This window comes from Ursus maritimus, unplaced genomic scaffold (genome assembly GCF_017311325.1).
Source record: "Ursus maritimus isolate PB19 unplaced genomic scaffold, ASM1731132v1 scaffold_3, whole genome shotgun sequence".
In the NCBI taxonomy this organism is placed as follows: domain Eukaryota; kingdom Metazoa; phylum Chordata; class Mammalia; order Carnivora; family Ursidae; genus Ursus; species Ursus maritimus.
The window spans coordinates 34,981,645-35,002,035 of NW_024425563.1; the positions used below are offsets into that span (position 1 = coordinate 34,981,645).

General features: G+C 36.5%; 1 long non-coding RNA gene across 1 annotated transcript in view; it reads right to left on the reverse strand.

Annotated features, from left to right (window-relative positions):
- Positions 1 to 2,951: 2,951 nt before the first annotated feature.
- The window catches only part of LOC103659010, a 43,489-nt gene continuing 26,049 nt past the window's right edge, over positions 2,952 to 20,391 (reverse strand). The window contains exons 4-5 of the long non-coding RNA XR_567380.2: positions 6,111 to 6,178; positions 2,952 to 3,035 (exon numbers count right to left, since the gene is read on the reverse strand). This is a non-coding gene — a long non-coding RNA (uncharacterized LOC103659010). The remainder of the gene's footprint in view (positions 3,036 to 6,110; positions 6,179 to 20,391) is intronic.

Consider the following 20,391-nt stretch of genomic DNA (forward strand, 5'->3'; position numbering starts at 1 on the left):
TCCTTTATTTGATGGACTCTTTCTCAAGAGACAGCTATATTTTCTCACAATACTGCTCATGGTTTTAATGCTGTTGGAGATAAAATGAGGGACTACAGAAGCTGGTTAGTGCCCAAGTTCCCTATTCTAAGAACAATCTTCTCTGCAAAATGCCGTCTTTCCATTGGCAAGTCACACATTTGTTTCCGTGGTGGGGGAGAGTAATCCTGCCACGGGTACGTCAGACTGTGGCTGCCTCTTTCTGCCAATCTTTAGCTCTCACATTCTCTTCACTGTACACTTCAGTCACAGTGAGTTTATTTAACACTGGTCTTAGTTCCAGCCGAGGCATCCTCAGTTACACAGTCCCTGATATGAAAACAAAAGCCAAAACACAAAAGCAGCAGGAAATCTGTACAACACCAGGACAGTAGATATGGAACTGCTTAATGTTAAATAATAACAGATGGAGGGTGGTGAGCATTCACTTATTCTATGGGATGGTGAGAAATGTGGTGGGAAATGGCAGGTGTGCAGTAGAGGAAAGGGAAGAACGATGAAGGAGAACAGAGAGACTGGCTGAAGGTGAGGAATGGGAGGACAAAGACTATCTGTATCTAAGCACAATTGGGTGTACTTAGATTCTATTTTAGATTAAGTCAAATAACACTTTTCCCCATGTAGCTATTGGGAACTGACATTTAATTAGTGAATGACAAGCATGAAATAGCAAGGTGACATGGAACCATTTAAGAATAAAGCCATCATGATTTCTCTGCAGTTTATACCTGCAAAAGTATTGTATTGTCCTTTATTAAACCTTCACAATATTACTGTGAGAAAGATAAATAACAAGAACTAGCTATTCACTCTTCCTTGTGGACTAAACAAAAGGAAATTGGTTTAAATTGTACTCAAGTAAAAATGTCTTGGCTAAAAAGCCCATTCTGTGCTAAAAAGGTATTCCTTAAATGAGTTACCCATTCTAGTCAATAGCTATGGAATTTACTAAGTTTCATTTTTATGACACGTAATTACATTGAAAGATCCAGGGCTGAACATACACAAAAAAGGCAAAGTCAGCTTTCTATATGGGATGCTTAATACTCTCGTGCCCTCACATTTTCTCCCAAAGGGCTGTCACATTTCCTGAAATTTTCATATTATTGGCTCTCTGGGAGGAGTCACTGAGGACCCCCACAATGGAAAAGAGTACATGGAATGTGTCATACATTAATTTTAACCTTCTATATTCACTTAGATAGTCTTCTCAAAAATAATTCCCAATTATCTGGAAAAATTCCAAGAAAATGGAAAATGGGACAGATAATTTTCAACAGAGTGGGGAAGTGATTCAAGAATCATTTAAGACAGTGGTTACTGGCAAAAATTCTCTGGTGGTGGCTTGAGAGCATGCAAATCCCTAGTGAAGGAGGCCAGCCATTGTGACAACAAAAGACCCATCTAGATATTGATTATTCATTCAACAAATATTTACTGAGCCCATATAATAATGCAACAGGCACTGTTCTTGGTACTGGGGCTAGAGGGTTAATTAAACAGACAAAAATCCCTGTCCTCAGGGACCTTAAATTCTAATGGGAAACACAGACAATAAACAGTGAAAAATGAAAAGAATGTGCAATATGTTAAATATTGATATGTGCTCAGGAGACAAGGAGGGAGAGACAATAAGATGTGTGTGCGCATGCGCATTTTCCAGGGAGGCGGTTGCAATTTTTGATAAGAGGGCTATTTTACAGTGAAGGTTGAAGGAACCTGGGAAATGAGCCATCAGATATCTGGGCAGAAGATCCTTCAAACAGAGGAAACAGTCAAAGGTACTAGACAAGCTCATGGGGATAAAAGGAAAGAGGCATTCCAAAAGGAAAGATGAAACACTGGCATTGCTTCCTTAATAGTTTTGTTTAACGTCGGTCTTGCCTCACTTTGTCACTCGGGCCTTCCGCGCTTCACTCAAAGTATTGTTCTCCATAGGCAATCTTCTAGAAATCTCTTCTCTTCTCGGCCCACATCTTCATCTCCCTCTGTTCACCATTTGACTCGATTTCTCCATCTCGGAGATTGATTCTTCTGTAGCTCTGCTACTATCTTGCCAGCCAAATCCTTGCTTTCCAGGTCCCTTACTCTTCTGGCAGAATCAGGCTCTACTGCCAGCTTTGTGATCAGCCCCATCACCCTCGCCTTAGATGTTACCATCTGAAAAGTGTCTTTTCACCTATCATCTGCCTTACGGTAAATATTTTCCTAACCAACTCCTACTTCTCTCTACAGCTAGTCCTATCCCTCCTCCCCGAGTACCCGTGCTGGGCACTAGATGCACACACTTATATGTGCATGAGGTGGAGGTGCTACCTAGGACTCTAGAATTGCTTCTTGTTGCCACATAGTGCTGCCCTCATGCCTGGCTCTCTTCTGGCCGAGCAAGGACACCAGCTGCTCCAGATCTTGGGCTCAGCATCTTAAAGGGAAGACAATCTCACTCTCTTCCAGGAGGTTTGGAACTCTATTTCCAGCTTTGCTGGCATTTCCAGTGTGCTGGCTGATCTTAGGAATGCCAAGTTAGGGTTAGTTCCAGAATCTGATACCTACCTGGGTACAAACCCCTCAGAGCAAGGAAGTGTTTCCTTCTAAAACTCTCAAATATTTTTCTCTAGGTAGTGGGTTGTTTGCCTGCTTTACCAAGGAAGAGTGCCCTCAGGTACTCCATGGTGATTTGTCTTTTGATGGAAAGTCGAGGTAGGAGGACTTGTTCAAGGAAACAAAGGGCATTCTGTGGCAAAGCTCTCAGTTTGGACAATGAGAAAACCATCGTCCCCTTCCCCCACCCAAACATATAAATATCATCTCTCAGAGGGTGCCCTGCCTCACAATAGTAAAAAGAAGAATCATCCTAAGTGTTTAAGGAGTTTACAATCTAGTTAAGAAGACTAGGGTTAACTTACCATAAGGGGGAGGCCAACGTCCTTCATCTCTTTGGAGTCTCTTTAGCCCAGGCTCTCAGGTGTTGCCGAGGTTATGGCTGTGTACAGCAACTAAGAGAAGATGATGTATTAAGTTTCAGATCTGTAAAATGCACGAAAGTCCATTCAAGTGGAAACATTCAAATAAATAGTAAAGATAAGTAAGGCACAGGTGAGCTGTTTGGATTTGAAATGCAGATTTGGGTGCTATCTGTATAGTGATGAGAGAAAAAAACAGAGTAGACTGTTATCCTAAAGGAAATTAGTTCTAGGTAAAGATTACCAAAGATTACCATCATTGCATGATGTTTTGATGCATAATAATGGTAATAATAAAATTTGTTATTTATTAATGCCCCTGAAGTTATTTAAACCTTTCAACAATCTTATGGGATAGATGATATTATAATCTTTATTTTACAGATGAGGCTCAGAGTACATAGTTTACTCTTCCAACATCATATGGTAGAGAAGGTAAATGGAACCTAGAAATTAGAACCTAAAAATTTGACCTTTGGAGCTTATGCATTGAAGAAGACTAATAACTGGTTGCTTCTGCAATTTTGTGTATTGTTGTATATTGTGAATTTGTTTTATGTATGTATATATGAATGCATTTATGTTATATATATATGTATATATGCATAAATATTTGTTCAGTTCTGCCTCTGATCCTTTAACTAATCTTGTCCCTAGTCAGGGGAAATTTATAAGATCCTAGTCTTGCAGCACAGAGTCTCACATTGTTGTTGTCTATTCTTGATTCATTCAGGTGTTATACCTAATTTTAGGGACTGAGCTTTTGCCTTGTGATTCACTCCCAGGACCTTTCTGTCCCTCTGTATTTCCATTTGGGTTACATGGACAGCATTCCAGTTCTGCCCTTTGCATGCTGTTCTGCTATGAAATTATTCAAGTTGGGTGAACCTGAATAATTTTCCAAGTATACAAGTTCACACATAGCTCAGCTTGATTTACCTCTCTACCACCTGAAAGCCTATATTCAAGACACTTTTCAGATGGTAACATCTACTGGCCCTGGTAATTGATTGCATCAGGGGTGCGAGAGTACTATCTATATTGCTACTATCATTTTCTCTCCAGCTAGATAGATGGGGTATCGGACATGAGCCTACTGCACATTCCTGGCCTGAATCATTGAATGGATGCTGATGTCTCCACATGGGATACAGAAGGAATTAATAATTGGTGATGAGGCCAAGAAAAGAATTAAGAATGAACCCAGTTTGATTCCTGGCTGGCTGCTGGTGCTATCAACTAGAATAGAAAATCTGAAAGAGAAAAATGTTTGAGGAGAGTGCAGTAAGTTATAAACATAACATAGATTTGGACATAGTGAGTTTAATATGCTTTTGAGACTGAAGGTAAATATATAACTCTCGAGTTTAGAAGAGAGTTAGCATTAGAAAGATATGGGAGTTATCAACATATGATTTTATGTATCTACAATGGCAGTGCCACTGAATGGCTTGGGGAGGGAAAACATGTTAATTCTCAACCATATTTTAAATTCTATCTTAAATAAAAAGAATGGTAATTTTTTCCTGTGAAAATGTATACTTTCTTACATTTACATAAAGGCTAAATAAAATTTTATAAAATATTAGTATTTTATCTATAAGATAGTCAATAAAATGCAGAACAGTGTATTTGCTCTGTGTAGTCAATAAAATAGAGAGCAGTGTATTTTCTCTGTAAATGTATCTTCAACATAAGACCTCTGGCTTAACTAGATTTCTGTCCTAAAGCCCCACATATGTAGAATTTTGAAGCCATCATTGTATGTCTAATGTATACATTTCTAGACTCCACTTTCATTAAGGATATTCAAGACTTTGCTGGATACAAATTCAGTATGTTTTAAGAGGAAGTTCTACTTTTACTTATTGTATATATGATAAGTAATTTTGCCCTAAAATTACAGGGTCAATAGAACAGAAGTAAAGCGTATGTGTTTCTGAAACTCAATCTTGTGCTCACCATTTGCAGTAATATTAGAACTTATAAAATGTCTTCAGTTTAAAAATACTTACAGATGATAATTTTAATACTTTACTAACCAGATAATCAAAGACAATATATGTATTTAGTCATAACATGCTTACTATGTAAGGTGGTTTTACTGCCTGCCTCACTTCCACTTATATCATATTATTTTGTATTCAGTGACATGACTTTTACATAAAAATTAGATCATGGGTTAAGAGAAAGAAAGGAGACTCCTAACTGTATGAATGGAGAATGATTATACATTATGTTTTCAGAATTGTATTTTGTATACTTTTCCTAGAGTGCTATGAAATTAAAGACTAATTAGTATGTAACTTCTTTCTTACAAACTTCAAAATTCCTATTGAACATTCAATTAAGTCTTAGTGATCATTGAAAGCATAATTTCAATAATAATCATTTATGCCAAAATATCCTCTTCTACCTATAATCTTTCAATAAGCTTTCCTGTACACATATTTGGTCATAATCTTTTAACATATTTCTTCTTATGAAATGCAAGGAAGGTGTCATCTATGCTACCACTAGGACCCTCTACACAGCTGGATAGGCGGGACACTAGTATGAGGATTATTCCTGATTTTACAATGAAATTTTTGACTTCCGTCATTTGGAAAGTTATTTTTACACTACTTAGTGGTTATAACTCTTCTTTTCTTCTAAGAACGTATATGCCCTACTGCAAGCTAAACATTTTAATAATATGCTTACATGTTGCTTGATAGTAGGGAGTGCATCTTTTCATTTTTGTTAACACCTGGTACAATTCCTAGCATGTCATAGGTGCTTTATAGTATGTGTGAACTAATAGAAGAGTTTGGTTTTTTTGATATTTATTGGGTATTCATAATTCTCAACTTATCTTCTTGCTGTTGCTGTGCATTCTCTGGTTTTACAAAAATATGCCCACTTCAGAAAAGAACCACTGGCTATGCATTTTTAAACTGAGCCACTCCTAAAAATATTTTAACGAATATTCCTTTTTTCCTTATAGATTCAGCTCAAATGTTCTCTTCTGGGAAGCATAATTTTTAAGTCAGAATCAATCATTCACCATTAGCTACATGACAAATGTTTAATGAGATCTATATGTTGAATATTATTATTGTGGCTTACTCTTTTGCCTTTGTGAGGTCTAGTCCATTGAAGACATCTTTCTGCTTTGATGTAGGTTAAGAATCCTTCTAAAAGGAATGAAAAGAAAAAAACAGAAGTGGTAATCAGTATTCAAGAGTAGAATGTATAGCAAGGCAATAGTCTGGATTTCAGTGATTAAGAATTGAAGTTTCCAAATTCCATTATGTCTATCATTAACACAGACTTAGGGACCTAGTTCATAGATTTTTATGGAAGTTTACTAGACAAGAAGAAGATGGAGAAAAAAACCTGTCCCTTTCTAATCCTAGAGAAATGTGACAAGAGAAGAGAGAATGGGAGAATATGACGAACGGATATATCCCTTCTATGAGTAAAGATATCACTGCAAAGAGTAAGTCCTTGCCCGATTGAGACTCTGGGTGGAAAGGCTCTCATACTTTTTCTTGTACCATCCTGGCTGGGGCTCAGCTATAACAGAGTAATTTTGAAGGCACAGCCTGAAATTTTATTTTTCCAATTCATTCCTACCCTTTCCTGTGTATTATAGGCCCCCTGGGTAGCTAAGAGTCTGACTGGCAACTTGCCAAGACTTGGCAGTGTGATGTATTTCTGTGAGTGGACCACCTAGGCTGGTACTGAATGGGATACTCAGCTTAGTGTTTATAGCAGCAATATGAGCAAAAGTGAGGCTGAACCTGCTAGGGCAGCAATCTGCACATTGGAGAAACCAAAAGAATGGCTCACCACTTTCTTGCTCAGATTTCATCATAGGAGGACCACAGAGCACCCAGAAACTAGGCAATTAAGGAGCATCACTGGGAGCTGGAGGAGCTGGACAACCCCATCAAAGGCTGCCCCACCCCTGTCACCCTTCCCCCACACCCAGATGTCATGTTGGAGAAGAACCTGGGAGGTGGTACAAAGAGTAAGAAATCAGAGAGACTAAAAATTTCCCAGAGTTGCTGCATATTATCCAAATATATTATTTCTTTTTTTAAAAGATTTTATTTATTTGACAGAGAGAGAGTGAGCACAAGTAGGGGGAGCAGCAAGCAGAGGGAGAGGGAGAAGCAGGCAGGGAGCCTGATGTGGGGCTTAATCCCAGGACCCTGGGATCAGGACCTGAGCCAAAGGCAGATGCTTAACAACCGAGCCACCCAGGCGCCCCCCCAAACATATTATTTCTATTGTCATATTGGTTTAAGTTTTAAAATGGATTGGACAATTAGTTAATGCTTCTCCCAAGAAACTACAGATGGGGCCTCTTGAAGACCAGATTAGCTATAGATAAAAATAAAGAAACGGTATATTTTCTAGGAATTAAATTTTGTAACCCATCTTCATATTTTTATTAAAGTAAGTTAAAATGTATTCTTCCCATATATTTGTGCATCTATTAGTTCTTTTCATATTCTTTTACAGAAAATGATATATGTATCTGTTTCTGTATTAGCCTGCTAGGGCTGCCCTAAAAGACTACTATAGACTGGGTGGTTTAGACAATAGAAATTTATTTTTGCACAGTTATGGAGGCTGAAGTCCAAGATCCAGGTGTCAGCAGGGTTGGTTTCTACTGAGACCACTCTTTTTGCTTTTTATATGGCTGTTTCTCACTGTATTTTCACATGACCATTTCTCCGTGCATGCACACTCCTGGTGCCCCTTGCTCTTCCTATAAGGATACCAATCCTACTGGATTAGGGCCACTCTTATGATGTCATTTAATCTTAACTGCCTCCTTAAAGACCATTTCTCCAAATACAGTCACATTGATGGTTAGGTCTTCAACATATAAATTTGGAGGGGACATAATTCTGTCCACAGCAGTCTCCATCACTGTCTCAGTTATCTGAAAACAGGGACCTTGTTATTATATTCTGAATCCCTAGCATGGTGACTGACAGTAGTGCTTAATAAATGATGAGTAGAGGGGCGCCTGGGTAGCGCAGTCGTTAAGTGTCTGCCTTCAGCTCAGGGCGTGATCCTGGCGTTCTGGGATCGAGTCCTGCATCGGGCTCCTCCGCTGGGAGCCTGCTTCTTCCTCTCCCACTCCCCCTGCTTGTGTTCCCTCTCTCGCTGGCTGGCTTTCTGTCACATAAGTAAATAAAATCTTTAAATAAATAAATAAATAAAGAGTAGATAACAAAGGAAAGTAATACATGCACAGTGTAGTATAATGTGGTGAGAAAAGGCACAGACTTTTGAGACTTGTGTTCGACTTCCAGCTACACCTCTTATCCAGACCCAGTTTCTAAAATCTGTAAAGTAGGCATAATAATAATGCCTCTTTTTTTTTAATTATTAGAAGATTAAATGTATGTAAATTATATGTGCTCAATAAATGTTAGTTATGATTGTTAACATTTAACAGTTTCATTTGATCAACCTACTTTCATTTGTGTATCAGCTAAAACCAATACCTCTCCTGTCTGACCAGCAGGATCAGAGCATGCTGGGTTATAATCAAGGGCTGCAGATGTGGCAGTAGAGTGAGCATGTCACAGAGCCATCATCCTGGGCACTTGTTCTCTAGGGATTGTTTCTGTCTGCTTGGGGGTGATATTTTGGCCCTCGTGATGGGTAATATTCTTAGTGTTTTCAGGCAAAGTTAGGCTGAATTAATTTTAGAACTGACCCAGTTACATATTTTTAAACTTTAGACTACGGCAGCTGAACAGCTAAGTTGGACAATTTACAAACTGTATTATGGCTTATATGGGGCAGGCTACTCTTGAAATAGGACCAAGAGGCTCAAGAGTCCAAGTGAGTGGTTCTTGACAGATTCAAAATATCAATTAAATCCTTAACCCTTGGTCGTCTGTTGGAAGTCTAGCTGTTTAGAGGCGGAAGTAAAGAAAACATACTATACAGTCTGGTTGTGGAATCAAAAACAAAAAAATGAAAAATCAAATCTAGACTATCACAGAATAGTTAAATAAATAGAAATTTGGGCAAGTTTCCATTACTTGCCAAATTTCGATTTTAATATTTGGATTAATTTGGTAAATTTGCAGGCTTTTCATGTGTTTAGGAAATGGTATAAGACTCATTCTTCACCTCAAAACAATATTTGTGAAATCTTTTACCATTTCCTCCGTGAATCTTAAATTAATCCTTTGAACAAAAATTCCCTCACCTAAACTCCTGATTAGAACTTTGTCTGTGCCCTTCATATGTAACATTTATCATTCAGTGCATTTTGTTTGGTTTACCTCTTTTTCCTCCCTCACTCTCCTGCCTTCCTGAAGTCAAGGGCAGTAACTGATTTATCTCTGTATCTCTTGCAGTGATGTTCAGAGTCCTACACATAGTAGGTGCTGAATAAATATTAATGAAATCCATAGTAACCAGCACCTCTTCAGAGCTTACTCCCTGCTTCTTGCTCTCATTCAAGATTCTACCATAACATTTTTCCTACTGAGTTGAACTTGGACTTACAATTTTTCTCAACACAGTGCTCCAGGGAGCTACTATCTGCCAGTTATGCTTGGTATGAGAACCAAACATCTTTGCTATTCTGGCTCTTGAGTTTCCAGCCAGAGATTTTGCCTTGAATTGTAGTCATTCATGTAGGCCCTTGTTAAGGATAAATGAAGTGAGGGGTTTTAAAATGAGGTCAAAGCTATTATTGGTAGCTAAAAAATAACTCCTATATTCTACATGTATTGATAATAGGTCAGGAACACTATTTTAACGTGGGAAAGACAACCAGTAACTATCAATAGTTGTGATTAAATACAAGTGTAAGTGTGAAATAATTACTATCAAGTATTCTGAGTTACATTAGGTCAAATCAATTGCTTTGATAATGAAACAGGGATAATCTTGTTTTTGATGATTTTTATTCAGTTCAGTATGAAATAACTCCAACATGTTGCCCTACCATTCTCACTGGAGAAGTTAGTTTATTGATCACTGTTTTAAAGATTATGGAGTTTTCCTTTAATCTTTATTTAGTTTAAATTATTTTAAAAGGGGGCCTCTGCGTGGCACAGTTGGTTAAGCATCCGACTCTCGGTTTCAGCTTAGGTCATGATCTCAGAGCCAGGAGATCAAGCCCCATGTTAGTCTCTGTGCTCAGCATGGAGTCTGCTTGAGATTCTCTCACTCTTCCTCTCCCAGTGCCCCTCCCCTTTTGTGCTCTCTCTCTCAAATAAATACATCTTTTAAAAAGATGAAAAATAAATAAATTAAAAGCATTTGACACTACTATAAGGTTTCTAAGAGTAGTTCTAGGCCTTTACTTCAAAATAAATGTTTTTACTCTTTTAAAAATTTTGAACAATATTTATCTTGCTATTTACTTTTAGGTGCATGGAAATCTATTTCTCTTATCTCCACCTCAGGGAAAAAGTTGGGATCATGTGTGCATGTCGAGGGGAGTTGAACACTTGGCCACATTCAAGGAGATACAGGGGAGGCAGCCCTTCATGACTAGACCCTGTGCTCTCTGTTGATCAGAGTTAAGAAGACTGCTCTTACTAAGATTCTTCTAGTCAGTAAGAGTCTGTTTGGGGTTAAGTGGAGAAGGCTGCAGAAATAATCAGCTACTTTCCCCATTATGTGATGCCTTTATACATGCAGACCTTAATGCTATTATTACATTTGCTAATAGCTTTGATACAAGAAAGAAATAAAGACAAAAGATTAGCTGGTCAAGAAAGAATAATGAAACTGGAATAAATAAATGCTCTTAATAAAATCTGAAAGTAGTAGTATATCTTCAAAGAGCTGCAACTTACATAGAAGGTTTTATCCATTTTTCTTAGAATATATATTACAAAATGGAACTGTATTAACTACATGTCTAATATCACAAAGAACTATTATATTTAGAAGGAAATTTAAAGATATTAGAATTTTGTCTCAGCAACCACACTAAAGAATAAATTAACTTCATACTAGGATTTATTTATTGGCAAATAGTTTCTTCCTGTCAAAATTCTATCAGGATCTGATTTTCTAAGCCTATTAAAAATAATCGGTAAATCAATAATTTAGTGAACTTCTTTCTACTTCAACCTCCTTCACATAAAGTGAATGAAAACATTCCATTTAACCACTTATTGAAAGAGAAAGTCATAATTCATTGACATAGAATCAATGTCTCGTATTTTGCCTGGGTCCTGCTTTTTTTTTAATCTAAGACAACGAGATAATACTATGTGAAAATATTTTTGTTTAAGCACATGTATTTTATTTATTTATTCTTTATTTTTTTAATTTTTTTTAATGATTTTTTATTATATTATGTTAGTCACCATACAGTACATCCCCGGTTTCCGATGTAAGGCTCAATGATTCATTAGTTGTGTGTAACACCCAGTGCACCATGCAATACGTGCCCTCCTTACTACCCATCACCAGCCTATCCCATTCCCCCACCCCCCTCCCCTCTGAGGCCCTCAGTTTGTTTCTCATAGTCCATAGTCTCTCATGTTTCATTCCCCCTTCTGATTAACCCCCCTTTCTTTATCCCTTTCTTCCCCTACCGATCTTCCTAGTTCTTATGTTCCATAGATGAGAGAAATCATATGATAGTTGTCTTTCTCTGCTTGACTTATTTCACTTAGCATTATCTCCTCCAGTGCCATCCATGTTGTAGCAAATGTTGAAAACTCGTTCTTTCTGATAGCTGAGTAATATTCCATTGTATATATGGACCACAACTTCTTAATCCAGTCATCTGTTGAAGGGCATCTCAGCTCCTTCCATGATTTAGCTATTGTGGACATTGCTGCTATGAACATTGGGGTGCATATGGCCCTTCTCTTCACTACGTCTGTATCTTTGGGGTAAACACCCAGTAGTAAGCACATGTATTTTAAAATTAATTTTAAGGTTTTCTATTAAACTAGAGGTAAGTCATAAAAGGGACACTTTATGGCTGCAACATTTTGTTAATAGTGAATACTGTGGTCAAAAAACCTGAAGTCATTCAAATGTTCCACAGTGTTTATCAATAATATTGAATTAATATCTGATTATGGATCACATTTTTATAGCATGTTACTAGTAACAGCTCCATATAGTTCTAATACCAAGGAAATGCTTCAAGGATGTGCTCATAATTATGGTGATTTACTATTTATTATCTGTTTTGTGTGAGAAACATTTCCAAAATATTTACCAATATAGATTAAAACCAATAATCACCAATGATTGATGGAGAAAATTGCCTACAACTTTGCACTTACCAAGGACAAAACAAAAATTGTATAATTAAAAAAACGGAAGCATAAATGTCATTCAAAACTAAAATTTCTTAAAAAATTATACAAACCCTTCTCTAAATACAGGCTGTTTTTATTCTTAATGGAGAAATCATGGGATAATAATTCACTTATTCATTAAACTATCAGTATCCCACATCTTTTATCTCCCTTAGAAAAATAACTGAAAACTAAAATTGTACCAGTTCCCAACTTTCTGTAACTGTTAAGAAGAAAAAGGAAAGTACTACATTACTTCTAAGCCTAATGAGACATTTTGAGAGTTTTATACTAGTTTAAAGTTCTATTTGCTTATTATGCATGATGTTTTTATAATGGTTTAGGTAGGTGAATGAAACGTGTAAAAGGCAGAAGGATACCAAAGGACCAAAGGACTCTCGAACACCAACATTCAACTTCCTCATGCCTGACGCCCTGCCTTGCTTTTAGTCCCAATTCTATTTTTGGTTCTGTCTTTGTTCTTATGACATATTTCTAATTCCATATGAAGACCTTACGGGGAGTCCATGCATGGAGCAGGCCTGCCACATGCTGGGCAAATAGAACTCCTTGTAATTATCTCTATTTTATAAAGGATGAAACTGAGATGCGGAAAGGTTAAGCCATTTGTGAGAAACCACATATAAGTAAGCATTCTTTGAGATGGAGATAGAAACCTTTAATCAAGAAGAGGTTAAAATGTCACGATTCCAAATCTGAAATAGATGGTCTGAAATGGCAGATTCTTAAGAGAGAATAATTAAAGGAGTTGATGCCTCATTGTCTTTAACGATATTCCTTGCTGTTCCATCAAACCATTGAACAGATAAGAGGTGAGCAATAAGTTTCAAGCTGATCTTTTGTATAGCCAGATAATTTAGACAAAAGCTCATAGGGATGGTGTGGAAAGTAAATTCACCTACCTGGCCTCCAAACTCCACCTTTCAGTAGAGGGTGAATGAGTGACACCTGGATACATGGAGCAGAAGGAAATTACTCTGTATATTCTGGTTTCCTTTTTGAAATTTGCAGTGTCAGGCCACAGACCATGTATGCTATGATAATTGTAGTAATTTGAGCCTTGGAAACAGAGATTGCTAATGCCACTCCTGAATTTTAGACTGGGCAGATGAACTTTATTCATATTCTATTTTCACTTCACCTATGCTCAGAAGACTTAACCTATAATTATATAAGATGGTTAATCCTAATTCTTTCCCACAGTGGCCATAACTTTCAGTGTTTAAAGGGTGAAAGAAAATATCACCTTCCAAGCAGACTAGCACATATTTTCGACCCCTCTCTCCATGTCTGGGAAAGTTCTGGATAGGAACCCTTATGAGGCACCTCCCCACCCCCCAGCCCCCTGATTTAAATTCCAATTACTCTCCTGGGGAAAGGAAATAGGCCATTCCTAAATTTAAAATTTTTGCAACCAGGGGGAAGTAGTGACAGTATGTATTTATCTCATCTCCTCTAATGGTTCTAATTCTCTGATACTGGTTTTTAATGGATCATTTCCCTCACATCTTTATATTTTATGTGAAACTATACTTGAAAATGATCTAATGTTAGTCTACTTGTTCATGGATTCATAACTCTCTCTTCTTTTGTGCTCTGCTGTTCTTTAAAGTTTTTTCAAGTAAGTCTATATAATGCATGATGCAAATTTATCCTAGGGCTTCTTAAATAAATGAGTATGATAAGTAACTTCATATATATGAGATGTTCTATGGTGACTCTTAATACATTAAAACCTGTTCAGTTGTTCTTTTAAAGAGGTTATTCAGAAAGATACAAAGCACTCTTCTTTAGACTCCAGATAGGCAGTGGAGAAATCACCTCCAAGTGAGGATAAGCAGAGAAATGATATTTCAGTGATGTAGGACTCCTTTATCAATTGAGGAATCACCTCTGGACTTCTCATCATTATGAAGTGTGATAAAGATCCCAGTGTGATTGCTTGGATAAAGAGGATAGATACCACTTCCTTTTAGGCGACTTGACTGATCCTCCAAGTTAGATTTTATGGACCATCCCAGTCTTAAGAATGGATGCAATAAAAATATTTAGAAAAGAAGGGTTCAGCTACTTATTATGTTCAGGACACCTTCAGGAGTGGCAGAGAGACACATTTTAAGCACTTCTTCTAATTATTAAACAAGATCTACTTAAAGAGTTTGAGGGGGAAGACCATTGAATTGTGAAGCAGCTGACCAAGTGCTAGCTTTGCCTATGCTGCTAGGGCTCTAATAAGAGGAGGGGGGAAAATTCCCTTCTTGTAGACATACTTCTTTTACAATAAAATGTAGCAGAGGATCTACAGATTTTCTAGAATTCCTTCTAGCTTATATATGTCCTAGTATACAAATATCTTCTGGTAAGGCTGCACTGTTGGAGCAATGGGAGACATGATACTGTATAAATTCTTTTCCAGCCCTTCAATAGCTAGCTCTCATTTACTTCATCCTATGAAAACTAGTACAGAAAATTAAGCTGAAATTTTGAGCCAATCCTGCAATAGTATGCAAGTAATGAAAGGACCCAATAATGCTGTCTGATCTGAATTTGGTGATAACTATAATAATATATCTTTATGGTCTCTTGGGCATGCAGATTGCCTGTTAAGAGTGAAATGCCATTCACTATTGCAGTCTAGTGTGGTTCAGCCAGGTGTATATGTGATGTACACAAATTACCTAAATAACGTGTGGACAACTATCAACAAAGTTTTTAAAATTAAAGGAAAGTCACAGACTGATAAACTTTTAAGGAAGTAAAACGATGAACACTAATTATTGTATCCTAAAAAAATTGTCTAATTCACAATGGAGAAGTTAAGTTTCACTTTCTGTGATAAACTGTGGTTCCCTTGATGGCAAGGGTACTTCTTATCCACTCTGGCACAGGGTAAGAGTATTAATAAATATTTACTGAAGTGAACCTTATGAAATGGAAGTTTGGAGAGTCAATCGATAGTGCCTGTCCCAACACATGCATTTACTCACGCAATGAACAAACAGGCACAATTCAACACACAAGTTTAAGCACACTACGATAAACTTTCATAGGGCATAAGAGTCAGAATTAGAAAATTAAAAAGGACCTCAGGGATCATCTAATTGTTTTATGATATTGAAATTCTATTTTAATGAGAGAACATGACTAGAAATCACATTCCATTCTGTGGGAGCTAGGGATGTGAAAGAATTTATATTTAACCTTTCTGAGGGAATTACCAAATTAAAATAAGTTTAAATTCCAAAAGTGTAGAAAGGATAGTATCAGATCCTTCCCACCCCTGCCTGTTTACCCTTTAGGCCTCTAGGAACTTATGTTCTTTTGGGTTATTTTGGTATGGTTTGGGTGAGTGTTTTTCAGATGGACTGATGGGATTTGGGGGTAGGAGACAGAAAGACTGGAAGTTGACATCTCCGATGGAAAAAGATACAACAATTATAACTCTTCTTTCTCTTTTGTGGTTATTTAAGTGCAAAGTGAACACTGTAAGTTACTGTCTTTAAAAGGAAGTTACACAAGCAGAAAGAGAAGCATTTATTACAAAAGCAATAATATCTAATGAATTTGTGCTTTGAAAAATGTAATATTTTACACAAGTTTAACGCAATACCTTATTTTTCATTTCCGTGTATGTTATTGTGAGCTGAATACCTGCTGTTTGCTAGGCACTGTGCTTGACCTTTAAAAAAGATATCTCATTTAATATTCATAACATTACATTATTATTTGTGCTTTACACATCTATAAAGAAAATGATGATCCTTTAGAAAAGTCAAATACTTGCCCAAGGTCACAGGACCGACAATGTATGAACCATATTTTAAATAGAATTTTCTTGACTCAAGTGCTCTTTTCATAATGTGCTGCTCTCTCCCCAGTGGATTTTATTGAATTGAATTTATTGTAAAGTGGTGAGTAGATGAAGAGTACTAGCTTGGGGACTAATTCCATCCCTTACTAACTAGCTGTGATGAAAGAATTTGGTTCCATTTAACTTAAGCTCAAAAACCAGAAAACTAATCAGTGCTGTGAGAAGTCACAATAGCGGTTACCTCTGAGAAGTAGCTATTTGGAATGGATAGGAGACAGATTTCTGGCTGGAGCACTGGTAATCTATTTTTTTGGACTAGTTGGTGGTTAAATGGCTAAGTTCACTTTGGGAAAAATTCAATGAGCTGTACACTAATGATTTGTGAACTTTTCTGCATGAATGTAATACTTCAAAAATTTTGCTTCAGTTGACATAATTTTTATGAAGATTTTGATTAGCACAGTAAGTTTTTATGAGAATATCAAATGCTGCTTCCAAAATCAAAATCAAAATAAAAAAAACTAATGTAAATTAGATTGTGGCACAAAATGACAAAGAACTCTTTATTAATTTTTTTCAAAAGTGGAATATGCTGCCTTATGTAGCAGTGAGTTTGCTATCACTAAATTTATCTGAGATAAAGATAGAAACATTCCTATTAATACATCTTAAAAGGGAGCCTTTAAAGGGTGGAGGTGGACAGAATGACTTCCAGGGAACTTTCCTACTCTAGGAGATACAATTTTAACCTTATAATGAACAAATACAAGCTCCAAATGTGTTCTACCAAATAACTTTCCAAACACTGTTCATCAGTGAGCAAATCATTTAAACTTTCAAGCTGATTCCACCTGAAAGAACATATATTTCTCACTTCCTTACATATTTGACAGCTCTTTGTTATAGGATTTAAAAATATAGATGACTAAGCTACTGGGTTAAGCAAGAGATTATGCTTAGATTTCTTTTTTATTCTTAAGAAAAATCTAAAAAAATCCACAACAGTTGACTACACTATTGGTAAAAGATGATTTGCCATAAGAAAATTTAAAATGATGCTAAATATATTTATTCACTGTACTGGGAATGTCTTATGAAAAATTAAGCAAGTTCTATTTATTTCTCACCTAAATAGTCAGATTAGATATGCATAATGTGTGTATGTGTTCATATAAACATCATCATGTATTTTTCATATTACAAAGCAAAGAGATTTTTATAATGGGTACTGATTCAGTTTGTGCTGAACTTGAGGTGCATGAAAGGGACAGACTGGCACATATTCTACTTGTAATTCACAGGACCACCTCTTCCTGATTGTCAAATCATCATTTGCAGGTATCAATCATTATTAAAACTTTGGTTCAGAGACCCAGGAAATAAATTTTGTATACTCAATGCAGTTAAATGTAGACATGCACACATTTAACATGTAATTTTAGAGAATTTTCAGATCCTTTGTTTTCCATCCACTTACCCTGCAAGGTCGATATACCACAGGTTCCAAGCTCCTAGCCTGGTAAACTAACGTGTACAGTTGAGACAACTACAACTAAGTAATGCTGACAGTGTTGCTGGCTTTGTTATATTATACACTACTTAGGCACCATGCCCTGCACGGCAAATTCAGCTTTAGATTTTTAAGTTGTTACCACGTCAGTAAGTATTCATCCTCACCCAAAATTGTGCCAAGCATTGCATAAAGCAAATACATATCTTTGGAACTTTTGGAGAAATCCATAGTTAGTGCTATTTTTTTGCCTATATTAAGTAACCCAAATGGCAGAAGACCCATAAAGGTCAATGAAAAATTTAATAAGATATTACTAGGTTATACCTGTCTTTGAGAAGCTTAAATTTTCCTTCTAGGGCTAATGCTGGATTCACCCTCACTCCAAGGTAAGAATCCAGTTGACCACTTAGATTTCAATGTTCTTATAAGTAAAATGAAGGGTTTAGCTTTGATGCAGGCTTGCTTAGCAATCTTTGAACTCCAGATTTCTTTAACTCTGTATTTATATGTTTTTATTTCAATCAAAGGACTTTAAAGCACATTATTTAATCTATATAAAATAAGCTCTTGGTGCTTGAATATTATACTAGTTTTTCTTTTGTAAATTAAGCTAAAGAATGAGGATGCTACCTTTGGTGACAAACTCTTCTGCTATAACATGATCAATTACCTACACTGAATCATTCATCTCTCCATGGGGTAAATGACACATACCTTTAAAAATTTATCTTCACCTAGCAAAGTTTCCACTTTCTCCTGATTTATCTGTGTGTCCTCTATTGGTAGATATGCACAGTTGCAGAGAATTTTTTCCCAGTAATTGGCATCTGATGAGCCAATCTGTGTCTCAAACTATGTTCGAGGCAGTGTCCTTTAACTAATAGTCCTTTAAAATATTAAGTATCAATATTAGTTATAAAAAGATCATATAATTCATTTTTATTACTTAGATCAGTAATTCCCAAATAGGAGTACACAGCAGAGTCTCTGAGGGAGAGAGAGCACAGTATAAGATATTATATTTACTGAAGGCGGGAAAGGTTAAAAAAGGTTGTGTGACTCTGTCATAAAGAAAAATTATCTGGGCACTTTGGAGATCTTTCATCAAATGGAAAAAAGAAAGTTCACAGAAGTTAATTGATTTAAAAAAATAAACTGGATCTAAAACAAATGAATTTTAATGACTATTTTCCAAAAAATGATCACTTTGTTAATTTTGAATTCTAAAGCTAAAAGTTGGTGAAGGTATGGGATAATATGGAGAACACTGGACTCAAAGCAAGAGAGAGCTGAGTTCAAGTCCCAATTCAGTTACTAAATGATGGGGCTAACATTGTTTCAGATTTCAGTTTTCTCATGTGAAAGTGAGGGGACCAGCCTAAATGATCATTAAGTGCCTTAAGTTCTGCTACTCTATAACTCTACTAAATTTTTATGTCATTTTTTAATAAAAGCATTTTATAGACTCTATACAAAAAAAGAACAGGGGTGCCTTGGTGAATCAGTTTGTTAAGCGTCTGACGCTTGATTTTGGCTCGGGTCATGATCTCAGGGTAGTGAGATGGAGCCCCACATTGGCTCAGTGTGGAGCCTGCTTAAGATTCTCTCTCTCCCTCTGCCTCTCCACCCTCCCCCAACTTGTGCACATGCTGTCTCTCAAAAAAAAAAAAAAAACCAAAAACAAAAAATCAACCAATCAAAAAAAAAAAAAAAAAAAAAAAACCAAAAAACCAACCAAACAAACAAAAAAAACAAAACCAAAACAACACACATAATATTTGAGGGATGATAGCTATGAGTCTTTCTAACTAGGACAAATTCCCTCACTCCCTGACCCTGTAGACAAAAGACTTGCAGATTGTGCGTCTTCACCAATCTTTACCAGAATCGCTTGTGCAGTCTCATCAACCTGAAAGTTCTATTCAGTAGATCTGATGGTGTACCTGAGCCTATGTAATTTAAAACACCTCTCACTGATTTTGGTATATATCCTTGGTCAAAAATCACTCTTCTGAGTTCTCTTTTGACAAAATGTTTCTTGAGTTTAGGTTGCAAAGACTTACGCCAACAAGGAAAATAAATGTGACATTATAATTAATATCAAAAAAAATATTCTTTCTTAGCCATCTGTGGGTAAACTCAATATTTCTTATTTATGACTTCCACTGGATCAGAGTTTACAAATGCTAGATACTTGAACTTTTCTTGCTGTGACAATAAAATATCAGGTAATAGGAACTCAGTTGGCAGTGAGATAGAATATGTATTAAGCAAGAGGAACACATACGCCTATTTTAAATTATATATGTTTAAACATAATGTATAAGCATATAATGAGAACCAAATAATAAACTTTTAATCTTTGGTATCATTGTTTGCTCCTCCAAATCCACTTCCCACTTTTTTTCACCTTTCTCCATCTTGCATTCTATACCAGGAGGCTGACCTGAATGAATTGTAATAGTCCCCATAGCCTCTGGCCAATGTGTAGCCCTGGTAGGACATCACAGGAAAGGAGAATAGTAAGTTCAGTGTATTTTTGTTCCTGGATCTCTCCTGGCAAGGTCATAATTGGTCGGCTGTGTCCCTTGACCAAAGATCACTGATCCTCTCCAGCCAGTGGGAAGCTCATGGCACTCTTTGCTTTTGGGTTCGGTTGATTGTCCTCTTCCTCATCCCTTGAAAGATGGTAACAATGCTGATGTGACTGGCCCCCAGTTTACCGCACTAGCCCTTGTGGCT